We start from the raw sequence: 23,279 nt of genomic DNA on the forward strand, positions 1-23,279 counted from the left end.
GGCTAGATACGCTTGGCGGACCGAGTATTGTTACCTGATTCGCTGTCGCCTTCACGGTTTACTTGGATCAAGAGAACTCATAGAAAAGAGGGTTTTGCGGTGCGTTTTTGCGGCCCCCGGAATTCGTCACAGTCTGCTGACAGTCGCGACGTCTACCTGAGGATTAGGAAGGAACAGCGCCAACCTAGACGACCACGAGAGGGAGAACGATACAGGACAAGCGCCATCTTCATCTATCTTTATTCACCGAAAAATCTGCAAATATCAAGAAAATCACAGACATGCGCACAATGACCATAATGTATCGTATGCCAAACCGTTCTAGATAGGACATTTCGCTTTTCAAGAGGGTCACGGAAGTATCACTAACGCAGTTATATCCTCGATTCTTTATATGGAATGCTTCCAAAACCTCACATGCCTTTGCTTCCCTGCTTCTGCCAAGTATCTTTATCTCTCCGAACCGTGGTTCGCACTTCTTGCAGTACTGGCATTGTTTTCATGGCGAATGTTCCGCCACTCGGTCACACGCAGTGAAATTTGCACAATGTTGCGAAAGAGGCGCACCTCCTTCTTTCAGCAACCGCACATGTTCAGCTGCACGGTCATTCACGCATCGACCCGCTTGGCCCACATTGGTTTTCCCGCAGGTCAGAGGTATTTCACATACCACACCGGTACAGCAGTTTACAAACCGCTTTCCATGTTTTTTGGTGCAGCTGCTCCTCGTACCCTCGCTCGCGACGCGGGCGCAGAGCTGTGCTTGTTTTCGAGGAGCCGAAAACACGACTGGGACGCCGTGTCTGTTTGGCACCTTTTTCATATTGTCGGCTATCCTATATACATACGGAACCACTTCCGGCTTCGCAGCTAGTTTTTCTTGTGTGCACAGTTTCTTGACCATGGAACCTTTACCTTTTTGCAAGATCGCTTCAGCCACTGCTGTGATAACCGTGCTTGGGAACCCCGCCGAAACCAACCTATCAAATTGCTCGTCAAAGCTCGCACGCATTGCGGGATGACACGACTTCACGAGAGCATACTCGAGACAAAGTTTAGCAATGGAACATTTTACGGTTTTTTAATGCGCCGACGCATAACGAAGGAGCTCCTTTTGTGCTCGAGGTGCGTACAGCCAACATACATGATCTTCACTCAAGGTAATGTTAATGTCTAAAAACTGTAATCGCCCCTGCAAGGGTAGGTAATGCGTGAATACCAACCCCCGTACCTCCTCTTTAAAACTGTCTAGGACAGTGCTTACACCACCTGTTTAAGTCAACACGTTCAGTTTCTTAAAAGCTATTAAAAAATCGTCAACATACCTGAACACTTTTAGTACACCTTTTCTTGTTAAAATTGGCTCCAAGGCGCGGTATATACACTGTCAAGAAAATGTTAGTAGGCACCGGGGCTACGCAGGATCCAATACAAATCCCTTGTCTTTGTCGATAAAACTTGTTCTCAAAAGAGAGAAACGTCACATGAAGGTAAAATTCTAGCATTTTCAGAAAATTGTCTATTGACATTTCAAAGGAGTTTTGGGACTCTACTACACCGTTACATTTCATAGCATCTCTGACAGAACTAAATAAGGCATCGTGGGGCACAGAGTAAAACGATCCTTCAACATCTACTGAAAACACATAACCAATGGAAGTACCTTCCTCAAGAAACCTAACAACATCATTTGAAAGTTTTGAGGCGTACGGATCTTGAACATTAAGGGATGTAAGGTGCTTTTGAAGAAACTTGCTAAACACAATCTGCCAAGTTCCATTATCGCTGACCACTGTTCTGAATGGCACGGACAGTTTGTCCGTTTTGGCGTTTTCGAGTGGGAGTAGTCAGCACTGGACTCAAGAGGCGCTCGCTGGGGTCAAGCGTGACAACCCATGTGTACGAGGACCCGTTCACCTCAGTGTGTTCAGTGAGAACAAAGTGCGGAAGAGAGTGTGTGAACCCTCCCCCTCCAAGGCGGGTCGACGATGCCTCCAACGACGACTGTGGACGGTCCGAATGGACGAAGGTTAGACGGCAGTTTTCCCTCACCTAAGGATCTAGGGAGGACAGTGGGTGTTTAAGCAGCAGTTTTCGGCTACTTCTTGTGCTTGTTTGTTGTGTGCTCAGGTGTGTCGGATTTGTGCTTGGTGCTTCGTCTTTCGTGCTCCTTTTGGGAGTCATGCTAGACTGTTGAAATGTATCTCGTGTCGTAATCTAAATATCGTAAATAAATCCCTTACTCACAGTTCTTGATGAGAGCAAGTTCCTCCATTCAACAACGTCTAAATCCTGCAGCGAGCAGTCGGACAGTATCATTACATATCTTCCGCAGTGCGTCGTACGATCTCTCAGAAAGAGGTACACCCATCAATGGTGCACCATATTGTTACCGTGAAGAGAAGGAAGAAGTTGTATTGGGACTAGAGGAAGACGAATTTCGTCCCGGCCACTCCATATGGTGCACCCATGTAGATTTAGAGAGCCGCGTTAAACTTGCTCGCCGCAAACGAGAGTACGCAGCTTTGGTGATGCTAGATGTATCAAAAGCATACGACTCTGTGGAACATAGTATTTTATTCGACAAACTTCAGTCTACGAACTTACCAAATTATATAACCGCTTGCATCTATAAATTTATAAGAGATAGAGAGTTTTATTGTTACCAACACGGTATTTCGGCATCCAAAAACAAGCAGACAAGAGGTGCACCACAGGGTTCCGTTCTTTCTCCTATATTATTTAACATTTTGCTAAGCACAATTCCTTTGTGTCCGGAAGTACATGTTTATGTTTACGCGGACGATATCGCATTTTTCACGTCCGGAAATAATATACATTCACTACAACAGTCGCTGCAGAAATACTTAGGAACGCTGGAGACATGGCTAGAGGGGCGATGCATGTCGTTAAATATTAGCAAAAGTTCGGTATTAGTATACGGTATTACGGTATAATAAGTGCGGTATTAATAAATCTTTACAATACCGACAGGAAATCATTCCTCAAGTTGACGAAGTCAAGTGCCTTGGTGTCATTTACGATGGCAAACTCACCTGGCGCAGTCACATTGAACATATTAAAACAAAGGCAGAACGAGCCGTAGCTATGCTCCGCCGGCTCAGCCACCGTCGCTCTGGACTACGCAGGGATACCTTACTGATGATCTATAAAATGTATGTACGGCCCATATTGGAATTCGGCTGCGTGATATTATACGGTGGCCCCACCTACATAATTAAACCTCTCATACTTTTAGAAAGTGAAGCTCTACGTTCATGCCTTGGGCTACCTACATTTGTTGCAAACTCTGTTTTATATCAGGAAGCTTACATACCCACCCTAGATTGCAGATTCGGCATACTTACGGTTCAGACATTTATAAAAATTTATGAATATTTAAAAAGACCTACGCAATATGCTTTTATGAATGAACCTGCTGAGTTTTTCCAAGTATCGTGGTCGAGATTCCACAGTCCTCAGGTAGTATTCGTACAAGCACAGTTACAAAAATTGCATGTGTCCATACGCCAAGTTTGCCATTCAAATGATGCCGTTACAGAGCTAAAAATTGAGTTCGAGTACATATTTGCTAATCATGCGAAACTATTACCAAGGCGAGATTTAATTAATATCTTACACGGCCACCTACACCAGCTAACCACTGACAACGTAATAGCTACTGACGCTTCTGTTTGAAATGAGAAGGCAGGAGTGGGTGGGGAACTTCTCTGAATCCCTTCAATGGTCCTACTCCCTTCGCCTTCCCGACTTCACACCTGTATTTCAGGCAGAATTATTAGCGATTATATTAGCATTACGAAAACTCCCAAAAAAAGACCCATTAGCTGTTATGGTGACGGACTCGCTATCTGTATGCACAGCACTAACTCCATCTTTAAATTCAGCAATTCAAAGAACATTTCGTTCGATGGTACCTCCGTACTTACGAAAAGTATGTTTGCTTTGGGTACCGGGACATCATGGGTTGCACTTGAATGAAATGGGCGATTCACTCGCACGAGCATCCCTGAACGGCCTTATCATAACGGTTTTGCCGACATCAGCTTATGTCACCGCGGCTAGGTAGACAAATTTCGCTATATCTCAAAATTCTGCAATATCCATGCTAACACCGCGTTCTGAACTCCATGATCTCGGCTTTCCATGCAATATTAATCGGTGTCCTTCAAGGGAATTGGAAGTATCATTTACAAAATTGAGATGTCGTGTACCTCCTCTAAATTTTTACTTACACAGGTCTGGTCTCACTATGTCCCCTCTATGTTCTTTTTGCAGTGCACCTGAAACTATCGAAGATTATTTTCTCTCATGCCGCCGCTTTACAAGACAATGAAAAATATTAGATTACTCATTTAGCAAACTTGGCCTATCACTAACCTCGCCAAGCATTCTTTCTTTCGGGGTGACTTCACTGGGATCCAGCCACAGGGATGCTTTTCTTGCAGTTTACAATTTCATTAGAGAGACGAAAAGAGTACCTTGCTGATTTTCTTCAATTATCCATATTTTCTATTATTTCATTTCTTTACGTTAAATTATTCTATCAAAATTTTTAACAATATTTTCATTGCAAGATTAAATTACAGTTCTATCGTCCCACGTTCCACCATTCAAATCTAGTTTCTCTATACTTCTTACCGTATGGATAACCGCCTGCTTCTTGGCCAATCCCCCATAGTGGGGACGCGCCACTGTCTGGGACACAAGACAAGACGAAGTCTGGCAGTTACCGGAACGTCATATACCTCTGTTGTAAATGTAAAATATTTTATTCTCGTGGGCCTGCTTTCTTCCTGCAACATTTTGGTGGAAGGTGCGGGGTATAATCACGGAACTTCGCAGCGGACGTCATCTACCTGCCGCCACAATGGCAAATCAACCGACACAAGCGAGAACGCCTCAACAGCCCGTGCCAACGGTCATCCTCACTCATCCGCGGAATCCAGGGACATTTTGTGGCACTGACAACGCTGACGTCGAGGACTGGCTTACGATGTACGAGCGAGGGTGCGACATTAACAGGTTGGATCCAACAATGATGCTAGCAAACGTGATATTTTATCTAAGAGGACCTGCGAAGCAATGGTACGACACACACGAAGCTGACCTAACGAGCTGGGATGTCTGCAAAGAAAAAATGCGAGACATGTTTGGCAGACCTGTCGGTCATCAGCTGGCAGCAAAAAAAGAGCTTGCGTGCCGCGCTCGGATGTCCACTGGTCGTCGCCTCCTCGGTGGTTGTCTCCTAGTCCCTACCACCAAGTACCAGACAATCGTACTTTCTCGCCCTATACGCCGACTAGGAACATCAACGCCGACAGTGCTCCACCAAGATCCAGCCGCTCCCCGTCTCCGCAAGGTCGTAGGTCCCGTTCGCCTCTCGTTCACCACTCCTCGTCCCCTTCTGCAACCGGTCGCTTCGCTTCGGGAAACTAGGCGGTGCAGCTCCCGTAGGTGAAGCTGAAACTCCGACCTGGCCCACAAATTCTCTGTTGACCCTGCCTACATGTGGAAACCTACTGGACATTGAAGTTGATGGCGTTCCTCTTAGATCTCTCGTTGATACAGGAGCGCAGCTTTCAGTCATGAGCGCTACTCTGCGCCGAAGGCTCAGAAAGGTTCTGACACCCGCCGTACCGGGCACTGTGCGAGTCGCCGATGGGAGTACTTCACCTGCCCTTGGAATGTGCACAGCACGTGTGACAATTGGAGGCCATTATACCGTTCTTCTCTGTATCGTCCTTGAACACTGTCCGCACGACCTAATTCTCGGCCTCGACTTCCTTTCAAAACACTCTGCCCGAATTGACTGCTCCGCAGGTGTTGTACAGTTGGATCTGCCGCTTCCTGCCGATGCAACAACTTGTGCTTCACACCGCTTAGGTTCTGCTGAGTTTGCAAGGCTGTCTCCACAAACGGCTACAAATGTCCTCCTGACGCCCTGTCCTCCCGTACCTGATGGCGAGTACGTCGTGTCGCCGCTTACTGACGTCGTTTTGTCGCGAAATATTGCCCTGCCGAGCACCTTAATCCGGATCCGCGAAAACTTTACTCGCGTGCCCATCCTCAATTTTGGATTTTCGTCCCATATGCTGCCACACGGTATCACCATAGCGCCTATCACTTGGTTGGAAGAATTTGAGGTTTCTTATTTGACATCTGACTCCTTCCTCAGTACCAACGGACCTTTGTCACCCACTCCTCCGTACTCGACGCCCGCGGACGATGTTTCTAAGATAATCGTCCCTGACCTTCCTTCCGAGAAAACAGCAGCTCTCCATCACCTCCTGTCATCTTATCGGGTTATCTTTGATTTGGACGACCGTCCACTAGGCCAGACGTCTGTTGTCACGCATCGCATCAACACCGGTGACGCCAGCCCCATTCATAGGCGGCCATATCGTGTCTCCGATACAGAAAGGGCCATCATACAGAAAGAGGTAGACAGGATGATGGCCAAAGACATCATTGAATCTTCCAGTAGCCCGTGGGCATCACCCGTTGTCCTAGTAAAGAAAAAAAGAGAACTCATGGCACTTCTGCATTGACTACCGTCACCTCAACAGGATAGCAAAGAAAGATGTTTATCCCCTGCCTCGCATTGATGAGGCTCTTGACTGACTTCACGGATCCCAATATTTTTCATTAATTGACCTCCGCTCCGGCTATTGGCAGATTAGCGTCGATGAGATGGACCACGAGAAAACCGCCTTCGTCACAGCGGACGGTCTGTACTAATTTAAAGTCATGCTCTTTGGTTTATGCAATGCGCCAGCTACATTCGAGCGAATGACGGACGCTCTCTTGCAAGCGCGGCTTGAAGTGGTCTACATGCCTCTGTTACCTTGACGATGCGATTAATTGTCTTTTTGCCGAACTTTGAGAGCCACCTGCGGCGCCTCATGACCATACTCTCCCTGTTTCGCAGGGCTGGCCTTCAGCTAAACTTCTCCAAGTGCCCTTTCAGTCACCGTGAAATTAACATGCTCGGCCATCTCGTAAACGCCACCGGAATCCAACCTGATCCACACAAAGTTCCCGCCATGCGCTATTTTCCCGTACCTTTCCTGTACATCGCTCACCCTTTTACTGGCCTTCTTAAGAAACACGTCTGTTTCTCTTGGGGACCACTGCAGGAGAAAGCCTTCTCTACCCTGATTGAGCGGCTTACAACTTTCCCCATTCTGTCACACTTTGAGCCTTCTGCACCCACTGAAGTACGAACTGATACGAGAGGTCATGGCATCGGCGCTGTCCTCGCTCAGCGTCAGCAGGGCCAAGACCGTGTCATCGCTTACGCGAGCCGCCTTCTTTCCACGCCCGAGCGAAATTACTCCATTACTGAGAGAGAATGTCTAGCGCTCGTATGGGCGGTCGCGAAATTTCGGCCGTACCTTTTCGGTCGAAGCTTCTGCGTCATAACTGACCATTACGCCCTCTGCTGGCTCTCCTCTTTGAAAGACCCAACTGGACGACTTGCACGTTGGGCATTGCGTCTACAAGAATATACATATTCTATTATGTAAAAGTCAGGGCGCCTGCATAAAGATGCTGCCTGCCTGTCCCGCATACCCGTGTATCAACCGGACGATACTGATGCAGACTCGGACATCAGTGTTCTATGGCTCTCCGGCTTCCTCCATATTGGTGACGAGCAGAGCAAAGATCCTGTTCTTCGAACACTTATGGAACGCCTGAGCTCCTCGTCCAACGACCCGTCCTTCCTGATGTTCACCTTGCGCGATGGAACTTTATACCGTCGTAGCATTCGTCCTGACGGCCCGGAGCTCCTCCTAGTCGTTCCCAAGCACCTTCGACTCGCCATGCTCCAGCAATTTCACGACGCTCCTACTGCTGGACATCTGGGCATCACTCGTACATACGACCGCCTGCGGCGCCGCTTCTTCTGGCCCGCCATTTCTCGCGCTGTGCGCCGTTATGTCGCTTCTTGCGACCTGTGTCAGCGCCGGAAGATGCCTGCTAAGCCTCCCGCTGGTTTCCTACAACCAATAGATATCCCTACAGAGCCCTTCTTCCGTGTGGGCCTAGACCTCCTGGGCCCCTTTGCAATTTCCATCAAAGGAAACAAATCGATTGCTGTAGCAACAGATTATGCCACGAGGTATGCCATCGCATGAGCGCTACCAACCAGCATCGCTACAGATGTCGCCGACTTCTTACTATGCGAAGTCATCCTGCACCACGGCGCCCTTCGCCAGTTGCTGACATATCACGGCCGCTACTTTCTATCAAAGGTCGTCGATGATCTGCTCCGCTCCTGTTCTACAGAACACCAGATTGCTACCGCGTACCACCCTCAAACGAACGGCCTCTCCGAGCGACTCAACCGCACAGTAACTGAAATGCTGGTCATGTACGTTTCCGACGATCACCGCGAGTGGCACGTCGCTTTACCGTACATCACTTTCGCATACAACTCGTCCCGTCATGACACTGCCGGATTTTCACCATTTTACCTGTTGTATTGCCGCGACCCCACCTTGCCCTTTGACACGTTGCTACCTTCCGCAGTACAATCACCCAGCACTGGTTACGCCCGCGATGCTATTGACTTAGCCGCCCATAGGCCCGGGAAGTCGCCCGTCATCGCCTCACAGTCTCGCAAGCTTCTCAATAGCGACGCTACGACCTTCGGCACCGAGGCTCCCATTTTTCACCTGGTTCCGTTGTCCTTCTCTGGACGCCTTCACGTTGCGTCGGCTTGTCGGAAAAACTACTTTCGCGTTATTCTGGTCCGTACCAGATCTAACGCCAACTGTCCGACGTGACATACGAGATCGCCCCAGTCGGCCAGCCTTCAGTGCCTCCCAACGTCACTAGCGATGTTGCTCACGTCGTCAGGCTCAAGCCCTATCTCCCCCCTTCAAGTAAGGCTCTATAACTTGCACCGGGACGGAGCTACTCCGCCGAGAGGGTGATGTTCCGGTGAAGAGAAGGAAGAAGTTGTATTGGACTAGAGGAAGACGGAGTCTGGCAGTTACCTGAACGCCATCTACCCCTGTTGTAAATATAGATTATGTTATATACTCGTGGGCCTGCTTTCTTCTTTCAACAATATCTTCATACGGTTCTTTGCCTGCTGGGGTGTAGAATCGACCAAAGCTCTACAGATGGATGGTAACAGTTTGGGGATCAAACACTGCCAAGGTCGCGAGTGTTTTTGCTGGCATAGTAAATTCATAGGAGCCAGTGAGCAGGTCGAAAACGAGAACCATGATCATCGCTCACGGACCAAAATTATGGAGCAGAACATTCAAGGCATTTCTAATCTTCTGGGGGCAACCGCCGTTTCACCGGTTACTTTAAATTTTGTTCTATGATAGGGAGGAAGGGGGGCGGGGAGGAATAAGTTATGTAAATGCTTAATAGAGTGAAAACTCGTTAATTCGAACTTCAATAATTCGAATTTATGGATAATTCTAACTGTACGATTTGGTCCGGCCAAGCTCCATAGAAGTCTATGTATAAAAAAGTCCGTTAATTCAAACGCGAGAAGGTTCCCTCACGGATAATTCGAACTACGCTCGCCTGGCACACGGCCAGAGAAACGCGCCTACTGCCTACACACAAGGCTGTATTGCCTCCGAAATGGAGAGAACGGCGAGAGAAGGCAAAATCGGGCAAAAATCTAACCGACGCGAGGTCAGCCAGAAGGCAGCGGCGGCTGCCGCCTCTCCGTTCTACGTAACCTCGAAGACTTCTTGCCCGTTGGGAATCTCGGAGGCTTTGCAAACCTTGTACAGCTGCTAATGTTGTGCGGAGATGGCACGGCAAGCTCCAAAACACAGCGAATTAAGTACGTCGCAGCTGCGCTTGCAATCAAGAACCAACGAATCAGGGCCTTCGCCACGTTCACATGTTCAGCGTCTTTGTCTCGGCAGTCTTCATCGGTTGTGCACCTCTGTTTTCGGCTTAGGAGGTATCGGCCGTCGCGATTCATTGGGATGGTATTAAGCCTCGGCTAACGTTCCTTTCGGTGGACAGCGGTGGTGGGGCACAGTAGGACCCAAAGCTTCGACTTGAAGATGGCATGTGCCCGCGGCACACGCCATCACTTTCTGACACGCCAAATTTCTGACATGCCCTGTATACTGCTTCCAAATCGCAGTGTGCTGTTGCCCTCCTTCACTTTCGTTAGTTCGAACTTTCGTTAATTCGAACTGAAGCGGCTTCCCCTTGCGGTTCGAATTAACGAGCTTTTACTGTATATAGGATCAAACGACCTACGACTCCCTATATAATGTCTGCGCGATGGGTCCCCCGTCTTTTGACTGTGGGACGCTAGCTGGCACGTTTTCACGTAATTGAGCGGCTCTCAGGGCCATTTGCACACAAACAAAAAAAGAGGGACTCGAATTTTTAATCGCATCGTTACCTGCGATAAAGCTTTGGTGCACTGCTACAGGCCTGAGCAAAAATGAAGGCAACCAACTATGGAGTGGAGAAATATGAGGGCCATCTACTCGATTCATGGGAAAGTGATGCGCTTAGTACGAGTCGTAACTTATGGATAGCGTGCTGGATTCTATCATTATAAATTATGGTCATTTCATTTCCGGCAGAGCCTGACAACACATTCTGGCCAGTTGTCAGTCCCTTTAAGGATCCCCAGGCAGTCAAAATTATTATGTAGCCCCCCACTACGGCGTGCCTCACAATCAAATCGGGATTTTCGGCACGTAAAAAAAAAGCCCAGAATTCAATTCAACACAAACGCAGCCGCTGTAGGTGTCCGCACCTTGCCCTGGAGCGAAGGGAATTTTTTTTTATTTATTCAAGAAACGTCCCAGGTAGCAGTGCAGTAGGAGTATAGTGTGAGGGAGGGATTATACAATATATATCTCCATAAGTGGAAGAATTACAAGGAATGGAAAGAGATAACGACTACATGATACGTACATTAACCTATATAAAACGACGTGACGTTACCTAATAGTTAGCGAAACGCGATATAGTATATCGGAATGATTGCCGACATACACAATGTAAGGGTGCATCATTTAACACAGTCAAATATTACAAAGGTAATGTATGGGCACATATCTTGACATTGCCAACTACAGAAGTTAGCGAGAAGCGCGTACATAATTAAGAGAAAGTTAATGAAAGCGACTGGTTACGAAAAAATAGCCGTTACTCCATGACGAAACTGAACAGGGTCATGAACGTCGACAACGTTATCAGGGAGACTATTTCCTAGTTCAATTGCTAGTGGTAAGACTGATGAATTGATGGCGTTTGTGTGCCCAGAAATACGTTTGAAAGAGTGATTGTTGGGCAAACGGCGAGACTTCCGTAACGGTTGGGAAAGATGGAGGGTGGTTTGGTGCTAATGGTCTGTTATTTTATGAAATTAGTAGATTATAGGAATACTTCTGCGTGATTCTAAGGAGAATGGGGACAGGTAATATCATATATTAGTAACACTGGAATGACAGCTACAGTCTTTGGCGATGAAACCCGCGGCGCTGTTTTGAACACGTTCAAGAGCGTTGATTAGATAGGTTTGATGAGGTGATGAAATTGATGACGGGTATTCAAGTTGAAGACGGACGAATGTTAGATATGCTAGTGATTTGGTCGAAGTAGGAGCGTCGTGAAGGTTTCGTTTAAGGTAGCCGAGGGTGCGTGATGTCTGCAGTCTGATTGTATCCATGTGAGTAGTCCATGAAAGTTTGAGTGAAGCATGCACGCCACTGTACTTGTAAGACGTTATGCATGCTACGGTGGCAGTTATTTAGAGTCTATTTTAGCCGATTTCTTGCAGGTGCAGGTCATTAGTTTACATTTATCGGTATTAAGAGACATTTGCCAGCGTGAGAACCAATTAGTTACGAGATCCAGGTCCTGTTGGAGACCAAGATGATGAGCTGAAGAAGATATTTTACTGTAGATTGCGCAATCGTGTGTTAAAAGTCGCTTCTTAGAGGAGATGCCCGCAGGCCGATCATTAATGTAAATTAAATATTACAAGGGGCCCAAAACACTATCCTGGGGGACGCCGGAGGTGACATCAGTAAGAGTAGATGAGAAGGAGTTGGTAACGGTGTGTTTTTTACCGAAGGAAATAAAATTTTTCACCCAGAATGAAGTTAAAGAATCTAAATTAAGGGACGAAAGTTTAAATATTAGATGATCGAAAGCTTTAGAAAAGTCGTCGAATATGCAGTCGATGTCTAAGTTACTATCCATGTGCTTGAGTAAATCATTCGTAAATTCTAAGAGTTGTGTGTCACACGAGCAACATCTTCTAAAACCGTATAGGTTCAGGTAAAAAAAAAGTAGTTCAAGTAATTTGCATGGGACACTCGATATCGGACGATGATCGCTAATGCCCCCGTCACATGGGCACAGAAAATGACATTAACTGGCTAATGCTATAAACTTTAATGTCATTCTCCGTGTGCCACACGGAGATGCTTAATGGCAATAACGCTAAATGCCATTCGCGGCCTAGTACGTTCTCGTAACTCTCTTGGCCGTCGAATGCGTACTCCCGTTCCCAATGTCCTCGCCGTGGCCGTGGTGACCACATTCTGACAAAATTAAGCTAACTTGTAGATCAAAACATCTAATATATTCTGCACTTTTCTTAAAGGGAGCTCTTTATTTTCCTAGAGATTAGCAGGTGATCTTGCCGCTACGCCCGGCTAGAGGATTAATCGTGAGCTCGTTAGCCAGGAGAAGCTCTTCGATTGCACGGCGGCGGCTCCTTGCTTTGTCGGCCTCATACTGAAGCCTTCCAATTTCTCGACGATGTTTGGCTCGAAGAAGCACATACACCAGAACCAACTGGAGCACACGGCCAAAATTTTCAGGATCGCTCCTTGAGCGCTTGCAAGTAGTGAGCACTATTTTTCCAATTTCAATGCTTTGGGCACGCTACGGATTGGCCGTCGAGCTAGCTTTGGCTTTTAACAGGGTACGGTTGGGTGCAACAATGACGTTCCTGAAGTAAACTACACACAATACGCCGATTAATGTTTATCATGCCATTTCTTAAACATCTGCTGCCTATATAACTGGATTTATTGTATTACGATTGGCAAGCAAACTCAACCGTTTCACTGCAGCTATCACTACCACAATGTTTAATGTCATTAAGTACGTGCGTGTAGCAGCGGTCAAAATATAATGGCATTAAGAAACTTATGGTCTTAAACTGTTATTGGCATTAACTTCGCCCGTGGGGCCCAGGTATAACATTAGATTCCTTGCCTGATTTGAATATTGGTATGATTTTGCCTTCATGCGGTATTTCACTCGCTGATAATGATTGTTGAAAGATGTGGGCATGTGTGAGACTAGATACCGTGACATTGTATTGAAGCATTTTGGCAATAATATAATGAATTCCTGCGCATTTTGACACTTTGAGGTTGTTAATCAATGCTGCGATTCCGGCAGTAGTTATGACTACGGGATCCATGTATGTGTAAACGAATTCTTCCGTAGATGGGATGCTGGAATGGTCTTACTTTGTAAAAACACCCCTAAAGTAATTATTGAATAAAGCAGCGCGATCCTACGGCTTAACGTTTGTCCCGCCATCATCCTCCAGTGAAATGATTTCCACGGCATTGCTGGTGGGAGAAATCGATGTCCAAAACTTTCTAGGGTCATGTTTAACAAGCGACTGAAGGTCACACGACATAAATTTGTGTTTGGTGGTGCGAAGAGCACGACAGTACTCTTTTTTCGCAGCCTGCTGTTTCATCCAAGACAGCGGTGTGCCCCTGCGCTTTGCCGCCTTAAAGAGCCGTTTCTTGTTAGTCCTTCAAGCACTTTAGGGTATATATATGGCGGTATATGTATCTGTTTCAACGTCACGCCAACAAACGCCATATCTAATTGGTTTGTTTTCTCATTTGGCTTTCTTAAAATGTGCGCTGTGGTTTATTGTAAACCCCTATTCCTTTATATTTTATTGACTTTTACCATGTGATACCTTTGGTGATGCTGGTCTGCTTCACATTTCTCTCAATTTCTTTCTACAACCAAGGCGTCCAAAATTGGCGGCGCATACACCATTTAGAGAAAATGGGCGAAGTTTATTTATTTCAGGAGTACCGCCAACCTCTCATATGGGGCCTTAGGCAGGAGTGGGTTCTAACTCAAAAACAGATTTGGAAACAAAGAGAAACAAATCTAGTAGCGCAACAGAAAAAGTTGCCAAAGCAAGTCCAATGCAGGTACTAGGGAGAACGTGATTCATGCACAGGTACAAGAAACAAACGCCAGAAACTCAAATACTATAAATTATATAATTCAAGGGCAGAATGACGGCAACAGACATGTCTTGACAGACATCTCTGCAACGAGTGAACATACCATAATCAGAGCAAGATAAATTTGTAAAACATTACGCCTTGCGAACACCGAAAGATGCACACGACGCCAAGCAAATATTTTTAGCACACTGAGAAAGTACTGGAAAACGTAAATTGAAGCGTAGTGCGCGTGTGTTGAACGAGGCCAGATGGGGGAAGGGAGGGCATGTACGATGAGAAGTGTATGACATGATGATATGACGATGATATGATAGCGAATGCATGACGACGACACAATGACAGCGGTATGAGAACAGTCGGATGACGGTGAGTGTATAGGGACAATGGCGTGAAGACAACTGCATCACGAAGCCTCTATGACCACGCTGGCGTGACAACAACGGCATGGAGAGAGTCCGAGAAGCCTGGGGCGATATCGACGTCCCCACATCAACGTGCATAGATCGCGAGTAACCGGCTTTTGTACAGCGGTTTGTGTTGCTGTCGCCGTTTTTTGAACGTCACCATTCTCGCTACACTTTTATGCTGTGGCATAAACATCGGTGGACACTGATCCTCAATGAGAGCTCCGATGCGTCAATCCAGCTGTCAAAGAGACTCCCCATCCGCAATCACTTTATCCGAACCAAAATTGAGACCTTAGTGGCATGGAATGGCCATGATGGCCTAACGACGACTGTATAACGATGGCACAACGACCACGAAGGAATCACAACAATCGCATGACGACACTGGTATTTAAACAGTCGGCATTAGGCCATCATGCTCACTCCATATCACTAAATCTCGCTCTTGGTTGCGAAAACTGATTGCGGATGGGGGCGGGGCTCGCTTCTTGACAGCTCGATTGTTACTACTACAAAATGGCGATGGTGGACGGCTACGATGACGTAACGATGGCTCTATGACGGAGACGCCTTGACGACGATGGGGTGACGATAATTGCGTGACAAAAATGACTTGACGACGTCACTGACGAGGACAACGTGATGAGGAAGGAACGACGCCGCCAGTGTGGCGATGGTGGGGTGATGACGCTGGAGGGATGACGACGGCACGATAACAACGGTATGATGGTATAATTATTATGATGACATGAGGACGACAGCGTCACAACAATACGCATGACGACAGCTTTTGAAGATGACCGCTTGACGTCAAGGGAATTACGACGGTGGGAACGAAGGCGAAAAATTGACGAAGGTGTGTTTACGCTGGAGCTCACGTCTGCACTTGCGTGCACCTTCTGCCGCACTGTTCCACCTTGATTCGCCGTGTATCTGTCACTGTCTTTCACTATACTTGGTCGGCGAAGCATCGACCACTACGACGTGACAATAAAAGTGTGTCGGAGCACGCGTCTGCATTTCTGTAAACCACCTCTGGCCGTCTCGTTCCGCGTTATATGCGACACTGAGATGCACAGTACCTGATCTGCACTATGCGACAGCGTGACACGACGGCATGGGGACAGTGGGATGACGACCACGGTATGACAACGACGCAATGACAACGATGGCATGACAATGATGCGAAGAGATTAGGATGGAGACCAGAGTATGAAGACGACGGCGTGAAGACGAGTGCATAACGAAGTCTGTATGAACACAATAGCGTGACGATGGCAGCAGTTCGAGGGTAGGAAAACGAAAGTAAAAGGACGATGACGGAATGGCCACGACGGCGTGAAGACGATTGCATGACGACGATACCACGACAACGATGCGAGGAAAATGGCATGGCCAAGAGGGTATGACATCAACGCCATGAAGACAGTCAGAGGACGAAGTTGGAATGACGACGATGCAAAGACCACGACTGCATTGTGATCACTAGCACGTAAGTAGTGGTGCCATCTATTAGACAGGTCACTGCGCCTGCGCAAAAGGCGTGTCGGCGACGGCATAGCCAGAGTCAAATGACGAAGCTGGAATGACGACGATGGCACGATGACGACGCAACCAGGACCAAAAGAACATAGCTAGTGCACCTGGGGTCACGGTGTCGGCGCAATAGGATAGATAGATAGATAGATAGATAGATAGATAGATAGATAGATAGATAGATAGATAGATAGATAGATAGATAGATAGATAGATAGATAGATAGACAGACAGACAGACAGACAGACAGACAGACAGACAGACAGACAGACAGACAGACAGACAGACAGACAGACAGACAGACAGACAGACAGACAGACAGACAGACAGACAGACAGACAGACAGACAGACAGACAGACAGACAGACAGACAGACAGACAGACAGACAGACAGACAGACAGACAGACAGACAGACAGACAGACAGACAGACAGACAGACAGACAGACAGACAGACAGACAGACAGACAGACAGACAGACAGACAGACAGACAGACAGACAGACAGACAGACAGACAGACAGACAGACAGACAGACAGACAGACAGACAGACAGACAGACAGACAGACAGACAGACAGACAGACAGACAGACAGACAGACAGACAGACAGACAGACAGACAGACAGACAGACAGACAGACAGACAGACAGACAGACAGACAGACAGACAGACAGACAGACAGACAGACAGACAGACAGACAGACAGACAGACAGACAGACAGACAGACAGACAGACAGACAGACAGACAGACAGACAGACAGACAGACAGACAGACAGACAGACAGACAGACAGACAGACAGACAGACAGACAGACAGACAGACAGACAGACAGACAGACAGACAGACAGACAGACAGACAGACAGACAGACAGACAGACAGACAGACAGACAGACAGACAGACAGACAGACAGACAGACAGACAGACAGACAGACAGACAGACAGACAGATAGATAGATAGATAGATAGATAGATAGATAGATAGATAGATAGATAGATAGATAGATAGATAGATAGATAGATAGATAGATAGATAGATAGATTAGGCCTGCCTAAAGTACGCTAAGAATATTAATCGCAATAATATGTCCAATGCCTGACATGCGGCCGACGTAACTTTTGTGTGGCGCCTTCAGGCTGTTACGCTCTTTCCCCCCTAGCACAATGTCCTACAGTTCCCCAGTGCAGCTGCCAGTATGCTAGGGAAGACGAAAGGAAAAAGAAAAACGCGCGGTGGTGCGATAACAGCCCTCAATCACCTTTAACTCCATTTATACTTGAAGATTGGAAAAAAAGGAAGCCACAGGCTTGCGCGGCACACGCAGGACAGTCGAAGCGCAAACTGAAGGAGTGTCTACACATAAGACCGTCGTAAACAGATTGACCACCGCATCTGCAAGTAATAAGTGTATTACCCGTCGTGCTTTTATTTGGACACATTTATTCGAACACATTCAAGCGTGCTTTATGGTCAGAAAATAGGTCGAGAAGGACATTCAGCGGGGCAAGAGGGTGCTTCGATATTTGTAAACACAAAGTTAAAACAAGGAATGGTGTGCGAAGAGCTGCATTCTGTATTTGACACAGTGTACGAACCAGGCGTTGTGGCGATCCTTCGTGTTTACAATGAAATCTCTCGTAAAAATTAGGGGCACATCATCGTGAGGAAGAAAAGTATGTGCCAGGAAGTTCGCAATCGTCCTATGTTGAGCGTCTGGCGACACAACCACTCAGGCAATCACAATGACCTCGGTGTTACGCACTGCACCCACGTCGGCAAAGCATACGTCCGGGGCTCTTACGAGTTTGAATGGCACACACACAGTTTCCCGTTCGTATATTGCCACACCTGAGGCCCTGCGCGCTGTTATTATTTGCTTACACGACACACCTGCAGCCGGTGATCTCATGTGGACTACCCCAGTTTCGGAGAAACTTTGTAGGGACATTCGCATTAAGATGTAATCGTGCATGACGTCAAGCCTGTGTGCAGTCAGAGAACGTACGTTGACAGAGCATGTGGGAAATCGGTGGGGCTGATCGAGCAGTAAAAAGAGACGTAGCATGATTGTGTCAAGGCGGTGTTGTTTGAGTCTATGGAGTTGGTCACGCAGTGCTGGATTTGGGTTATCTGCGTTTTGATAAAACATGAAGTCGTCCTCTGGGTTCGTGATGTAAAGGCCATCAAGCGAATTGGCTCAGCTCTTTTACACGTGCACAAGTTTCTGGGGGTCACATTTGTTGTATTCGTAAACAACACTAATATATGTGCCACCCTAAGACTCATGAATCGTTATTGCACGAGACTGCACCACGGGAAACTTTGTGCGGAGACACGTGACGTCAGCCTGATTAATTGGTACCCACTCGGGGCGGACAGCGCTCCCGACTTCACTGCGCAACGGTGCCGCTTTTAGCCGAGGCACTCTTCCAGTGGCACCACAGTTGAACTTGAGCCACAGTTTTTTTTTTTTCGACTTCCTAATCGTCTGCCTCAGTGAGGGCAAGGTTCCCTACCGCACCAATGACTAGCCCGTCCATTACGACTATGTTGACGGTTATCACATACGGCGAAACTCCCGGTCCTCATTTTCGTCTGCTCGCTTGTAAGAGTCGGCGCAGCGAACCTCCCGGGACACACATTCGGCTGCTCGCACGAGATGCTACGCACTGCGAAGTTCCAGGGCTTCATATTCGTCTGCTAGCACCTGAGGGTGTGAGCCGCGAAGCTTCCGGGCCACATTTCCTGCTGTTTGCACACGAGGGTCGTCGCGGCAAATTTGCCGGGCCGCATTTTCGGCAGCACGCACTAGAGGGCCTTCGCGGCGAAGCTCTTTTGCACTGTTTTTTTTTTCGAGAACGACGTCGACAGCGACCTGCGGCTTGTGCTGCTCTCTGCACCGTGGTCTACTGAGCCTGAAGTTGCCTGATTGCAGCTTCGCATGAACCTCTACGAGTGGCTTCTTCAGCAGTGGTTCGTCCTTTTCGAGGAGACGCCATAACGCCTTGCAAAAAGGTAACACAGGGAGCGAGACTAGGCGGCTCACATTCCACATCCCTCGATGCGTGTCAAGATACGATGCAAGTGTTGAGCGGTGCAGCTGACCGGCGCTACCCTGGCGGGACAAGAAGCTCTCGTCCAGCAAGTACGTCGAGCAGCCATGGCCACAGGGGTCCAGGAATGAGGACACCACCTACTCGACCTTAAGAGCGACCACGTCGATGGTCCGAATAAATGTTTTCTCTCTCTCTCTCAGTCCTCAGGAACGATTGGTTTGGTTTGGTTTTGGTGCAGATTTGGCTCAAACCACTATACGGGGGATCGGCTTTGAATCGGGCGGCGATATGAAGAACGGACCGTTTAATTACGCGCGATAGTGAAACTTCTTCTTGTTCGCTATGTTTCTTCTAAGCGGCGATATGCCTTCCTTTCACCATTGTCCTTGATGCACTAAAGACGCACCATTTTCCTCCCTTTGAAGGGATGCATCTTTCCAATGGCAAAGTTAGGCGGGGGCATGCAAGAAACACTAAATGGCGAATCAATTGGGTAAGCATGGCTTTGTACGCACCACAATATGTAACTGCAATGCAGAGTGAGCACGTGTCGATGCTACACGGCACGCCCGTGACATCGTGTGACATCGCGATAGCTGCGGAAGAAACCAGACACCGGAGGCGGCGTACAACATCGCCAACCTAAACAGAATGAGCCTATAACAGCTTACGCGGCTAGAAACTTACGGCAGGAGAAATCTCATGATGGCCTTCGATGATAATGCAATTTGCGCTCGATTAATGTAGCAATACATCCTCTTCCTGAAGTCACGTTCATTTAATATCTGTAGTGGTCATTCTTAGCGAGAGAGAGAGAACCCTTTAATGAGGAACAGAAATGTTAGCCGGCGTATTGACATCGCGGTCATGATACTCTGCGTAGGGGAGGAAATTGGGGAGAGAAAGGCAGAAGGAGAAACGCGGAAAAAAAGGAAAAGGTAAAAAAATTGGGCACATATTTTTCGGACTCATGGCCAATCGCATGCAAAGGTAGAGTCCTTCAGTGTATGCAGCATCCTACTATGAGGTGACAGAATGCGCAGCGTGAAAGGTGCATGAAGGTGTCAGAGCAGCACTAAAGTTTGTCGTGCTGACCAATGTTTTCTGAGTACGCAAATAGAAAAGTTCATCGCACGCCTCTGTTGCCTGAGGCTGGATGAAGGGCTCAAGACACAGTCAAATGATAAAGGTCTCTGTGTAAGTGCTAGGTCTTCCGATCACTACAAGCACGGAGCAGCTCGATTGGTTAGGGGTCCACAATTCACTATCAGAAATCATCGAAGCGCAGACCAAGGCACAGGTCGTGCGGCTGTCGACCATCAGGGCCGGCAGGCGCATCCTAGAAGATGCAGGGATAAATGCCGAGGCAGAGTGCAACGCACACAAGATTGCGCTCAGCGCGGCGGTTAGGGGCACTTTCAAGGTAGAACCGCTTCCGAGAAACGTCCACCCGCAAATCAACGAGGGGCGCCGAAAGGCGAGGGCCCGAGCACTGCTGAAATCGACCGCCAACTGCCCGGGCCTGGCGGCATTTGTAAACGCGGCCCAGTATGGGTGCAGCGACCGGTACGCGGCCGTCTCGGTACGCTGGGATGGCACAATAATTAACGCAGCATCGGTCAAGGGGGTAACATCCGAAGTGGCCGAACAGGTATCAATAGCCCTGGCAATGAGAGACCCCGAACGTCCTTATGTGTACACAGATTCGCGATCGGCGGCAAGAGCATTCGCCTCGGGCTCGTTATCCCGGGAAGCGGCGGCCGTCCTCGGCAGCGACGGAGCCGCGGGTCAGCACCTCGTCAAATGGTTTCCAGCCCACATGGGGGCCGACGTGCACCCCGAATTTCCCAACGCCAACGAGCTGGCACACGCACGCGCGCGAGGACTCACGCACCGCGGCGATCGTGGCGAGCGAGGTGGCGGGGAGGGAGGGTTGCACCGAGACCCGCTGCTCACCTTCAACAAAATAACAACACACTATCAGCTGTCGAGGAGGACCTTCCCACTCCCCCACGCTAAACTCACTAGACCACAGTCATCGATATTCAGAATGCTTCAGACAGGGTCGTTCCCCTCGAGAGGCAGACTGAGCCGTTATTCACCAGATGTAGAGCCGCAATGTCCGGATTGTGGCGAACCTTACTGCTCGCTAGCGCACATGCTTTGGCAATGCTCCGCGTTAAGCGGCACCGTGTTCACTAAAGAAGGAGACTGGGTGGACGCCCTGCAAAGCGACGACCACCAGACCCAGCTCCGGGCCGTCCAGAGGGCTCACGAAAGGGCGGAGGCTCACGGGCTTCCCGTCCCAACTTGGGTGCGGCCCGCGACCCTTGCCGCCCACTAAACCAAGAGTGGGTGGGGAGGGGTTCCTCAGGACACATTAAAGTTATTTCCTCCTCCTCTGTGTAAGTGAACGCATGCAATGTTCCTGGAATGCACGCTCGTCGGCACACGCTCGAATCTCAAACAGAGTATGCTCCACGGTTTCAACTGAGCCACAGTTGTTTCAGTGTGGACTTGTCACTTGACCGAAGCAGTACCGTTAGCCGTTTCCATAGGTGGTGTTCACTCGAAAGCGAGGTCATTCTTATACTTCTATTGTTTCGGCCATATTCGATATACCCCAGTACTTTCCCACTTAGCGATGGCGCTTGTTGCTAAGCGTCGTCATGTCGCCATGTTCATGGCGACATGACGACGACTGCATAAAGACGATGCAGTGACAACGATGGAACGACGTCGATGGAAAGACAAATACGGTACAACGACGACGGGACCACGTTAATGAAAGAATTGGTGGACAATGGGATGATGAGGACAATGGGGCGGCGAGGGACTGCATGAGGACGATAGATAAAATAAACTTTAATGTCCAACGGAAAAGGTGATCTACCCACCCCCCGACACGCAGGTCAGGGGGTGAGTGCCGCCGCCTCAGATGCAGGCTGGGAGGTCTTGGGTCCCCGCAGCCTCTTCAGCCAGTTGGACGAGGCGGAGCTAGAGCTCAGAGTCTGAGCTGCGCAGCAAGGTCTCCAAGGTGTCTCTACTATTTATTTTGTGCGTTCCCCCGGGAGAGTACGGGCATTCCCATATTATGTGGTCGAGGGTCCCTCTCGCCCCACAAAGATTACATTTATCACTCCTGGCCTCGGGGAACATGTGGTTCGCCATAACCGGGTGCGGATATGTATAAGTTTGTAGTCGTCTCCACGCGACTGCTTGTTTGTTGTTTAATTTTGAGTCTGGTGGGGATACCAGTCTACGAGCCAATCTACAATGCTGCGTGATCTCCCCATATTTTGCATGAAGACGAAAGACGTGACGACGGCGCTATGAGAACCGAATGACGAAGCTGTAACCATGACAACGGCGCGCCGACGTCGGCTTGACGGCGATGGTGTGACGATTGACGGATGCACGGTAGCTACAGTCTGACGGCGGGATGACAATGCCGGAATAACGGTTGAATGGCCACACCATAATTAGAATGGGACGAAAAAGCAGGAACGAGGTCGATGAATCGACGTATTGCGATGTGGCGACTACAGAATGACGATACTAAAGAGATGACGATGGTAAATAGACAGCGTGACAATGAAAGTATGACAACAATTGTATGACGGTGACTGTCATGACAATGGTGACATGATAGTTGGATGACAAAGCTAGAGTGACGACGATGGAAAGAGGGGGACGACATCACGATGCGGGTTGGACGACAAATGCTTGATGACGAGACGCGAGATGAACAAGAGAAGGAGATACATCACTCTCGTGTTCGTCTGTGTTGATTGATGCATGGAACCACGACAGGTATTGAAGATGAGCCTTTTCCGTGTAGTTTGGGTATGTTTGCAGCGAATAAAACAATAACTAAAACTAAACATTTATTCATTCAGTGCGCCAAACGCTAGCGCGTTCTCTTGCACTTGAATATTTTCATCCCAACGCGGCTGTTTTCGAATGCGTGATGTGCAAATGTTGGGAACTGACTGAGGCGAT

General features: G+C 48.3%; 2 protein-coding genes across 2 annotated transcripts in view; both read right to left on the reverse strand.

Annotated features, from left to right (window-relative positions):
• The window catches only part of LOC135899884 (uncharacterized), a 285,314-nt gene that overhangs the window by 190,395 nt on the left and 71,640 nt on the right, over nt 1–23,279 (reverse strand). The window lies entirely within an intron of this gene.
• LOC135899885 (mucin-2-like) overlaps nt 1–23,279 on the reverse strand; it is a 48,966-nt gene that overhangs the window by 4,504 nt on the left and 21,183 nt on the right. The window lies entirely within an intron of this gene.

Source organism: Dermacentor albipictus, chromosome 2 (genome assembly GCF_038994185.2).
Source record: "Dermacentor albipictus isolate Rhodes 1998 colony chromosome 2, USDA_Dalb.pri_finalv2, whole genome shotgun sequence".
Lineage (NCBI taxonomy): Eukaryota > Metazoa > Arthropoda > Arachnida > Ixodida > Ixodidae > Dermacentor > Dermacentor albipictus.